General features: G+C 32.6%; 1 long non-coding RNA gene across 1 annotated transcript; it reads left to right on the forward strand.

Annotated features, from left to right (window-relative positions):
- The first annotated feature begins 1,536 nt into the window (after positions 1-1,536).
- LOC133829229 (uncharacterized) lies at positions 1,537-2,093 on the forward strand. Its single transcript, XR_009891630.1, has 3 exons — positions 1,537-1,579; positions 1,683-1,792; positions 1,905-2,093. It is a non-coding gene; the product is annotated as an uncharacterized LOC133829229 (long non-coding RNA).
- The last annotated feature ends 920 nt before the right edge of the window (positions 2,094-3,013 follow it).

Below are 3,013 nucleotides of genomic sequence, written 5' to 3' on the forward strand. Positions count from 1 at the left end.
GCATGTGCAATGGGTCCAGCTGTTGAGAAAGCAAGCAAGGTTGATTTCTAATTCATAATCGCTAATTTTATGTAGTGTACTCTTTAGATATTATTGGTTCTTGTTGCCATTCTGGTCGTTTCCTCTTATACTTTGTTATGGAACTATCATTATGTTCATTAAACTTTTAAATGAAAATTAGAAACCCTTGTGAGATGCAACCCTTACAAGAAGGAAATTATATGCATTGGTTCTGATGAATTTAGAAGCAACTGTTCGTTCTCCTGTTTCAGCAAAGCCAAGCAGCACCTAATTCTTTTACATGCTGAACTGATGATTTAACAAAACATACACTCTTTATTATATTTGTTTATTTACTCGTTTTACACTCTTTATTATTGAATTTGTTATGACAGGGAATTTAATGTACATATTTTATGGGTGTCTTTGTAACTTCTTATGTATAACATAATGCTTCCATGGAAATGCCAAATTAATATTGGTGGAAGAGATTTTTCTTTCTAGAGTTTTTTGTTTTAATAAATTAATATTCTTTAGCAATGCCAGTATTGTGATTCTAGTGTCCATGTTCTGTTAGTGTCTACTGGAAATTTGATATGTTATTACTCATAAGTTTACCATGGATAAAACTTCACCATTCCATATCAACATCATAGTGTGGTTCTAGTTTTCGTATTAAGCAATTGCTGAAACATTTGTGTAATTATTATTTTCAGGTTTCACTTTTAAATATTGTGGTTGAGTTGAAGAAGTGCTTCATTCGACATTCAATGGAGGAATCCAAAGTAGATGGTTTTTTGTAGGCATCAAAGCAGTATAAGAATTTTTTTTCTATGCTCTTTTGTCAAAATTAACAAAACTTAACTTGTAGTTAACTTGTTATGTTAAAACAGTATCTGGAATTATGTTTCTTGATGCTATGACTTTGTCATGTATATGATTTATAAGTAAAATTGAGCATGAAGAAATGTTGTAAGTTTATTTATGGTACTAGCATTTGTGGAGTATGCTATTATTTTAGACCTTAGAAGTTGATGGAATCCTTGGGTTACTTTGTGAGAGTTGTGATTTATTTCTTTACTTATTTTGAAAAGGTGAGACTTGTTATTCTACGCTCTTTTAATTGTTATCTTCATTTTGATGACCATGTTAGTTTTCTTTCATACTGAAGAAAATTATAATGCCAATATATCCAGATAAATAAAAGGCATGTTGCTGATTTTCAGTGCTCCTGTATCTTTACTATTGTAGTATGGGAGTTATCTATCTAAGACTGTGATTATGCCTTCGCAGTATATTGTATTACTCAATGCCCAGATAAGTATTTGCTGATGGTTAAATTAATAATACTGATTTATTGCAGATGGTAAGAATGTTGGATATACTAGCAGAATATATGTCACATAGAGGGTTTCAATTTCAAAGGCTAGATGGCAGCACTAAGGCTGAACTGCGTCAGCAAGCAATGGGTCATTTTAATGCACCTGGTAGTGATGATTTCTGCTTCATTCTTTCAACTCGGGCAGGTGGCCTAGGTATCATATTTGATTCGGACTGGAACCCTCAAAATGACCTACAGGTTTAATTTCTTTTGGGTAATTTATGTTATTTTTTATGGGTTTTTTCATTGTAGAATATAATCAGAGAAAATGGTTTTACTTAATTAATGCGTTCATTTTTAGGCAATGAGTAGAGCTCATAGAATCGGCCAACAAGAAGTTGTGAACATCTACAGATTTGTCACAAGCAAAAGTGTTGAGGAAGATATCTTGGAGCGAGCTAAGAAAAGATGGTTGATGATATTCTCTTCAAATTCTTGAGAAATTTGTTTGCTTTATAGAGTCTAATAATGCCTTTTGTTTTCTCTCACAAGTTTTACTTACATCTCTACATGTATCATTTAGGTTCTTGACCACCTGGTGATCCAGAAATTGAATGCAGAAGGCAGATTGGAGAAGAAAGAAGCAAAGAAGGGGAGTTATTTTGACAAGGTACGGGTCCTGTGGGGGTGTTTTGAAATAGTTTCCTGAATTAGTTGGATTATGTACAAAAAAAATTTCTGTTAAAAAATGATAAAGTAGATTATCAGTGGGTGATTAGTTGTGGTTATCTTTCCCCTGGCCCTTCAAATCCTTTCCCAGGCCCCTAATTCTCTTTCTCTGTACATCAATATTTAATGCAATGTAGAGTTTCTATACTATTCAATTGCCTTCTTTGACATGTGTGTTCTATAGAGCAGTCAGCTGAGAGTTAAAAGATCGCTGCGAGAAATTATTTAAAGGCTGTAAGAAGTTTATGTAAGTGTTTCAAAATTACTCGCACACAAATTCCAATGAGAAAAGTTGATTTATTTATTTTTTTGGAATTCTTTAGAATGTTGAAAATGGTCTTGTTTTGGTGAAACAGAAAGTAGTGAGAGTGAAGTTTAGATTCTTTCCAGGAGTGCAAATAAGAATTGTGGAGAAAATGTACAGGCTTAAGTTTCAATAAACTTTAATGAGAATTGATTTCAACAACTCATATCGACTCCTAAAAAAGGTAGTTAAAACTGACTAGACTTCTAACAATATGGTCTTTTACTAACTAACATTACTCTTGATCTGACAACAGAATAGCAAAAGTACCCCAGGTAGTTAAAACAAACTAGAATTCTAACAATGTGTTCTTTTACTAACATTACTCTTGATCTTACTTAAACACATTAAACTTTTGATGATTAAAGTCTTAAGAGTTTCTTTTCTTTATGATTTATTTAGATCAGAGGAACAATGTATACTAATTTTTTTTTATTCAGCAGTACCTCAACAAGCCCTGTGATGGAAAAACTCAATGTTGGAAACAATGCCTTGGCCTGATGATTACTTTCCTTTTTTTTCCACGGTTCTTTAGTTTGTTTCTAGATTACTTTGTGCCTGATGATGAAAACTTTTATTTTTGTATTGATATGTGCATTGATTTCATTTTGAGCCTCCATCTTTTCTGCTCTCACCATCTTTGGTACTCACCATGATCC

Source organism: Humulus lupulus, chromosome 4 (genome assembly GCF_963169125.1).
Source record: "Humulus lupulus chromosome 4, drHumLupu1.1, whole genome shotgun sequence".
NCBI lineage: Eukaryota > Viridiplantae > Streptophyta > Magnoliopsida > Rosales > Cannabaceae > Humulus > Humulus lupulus.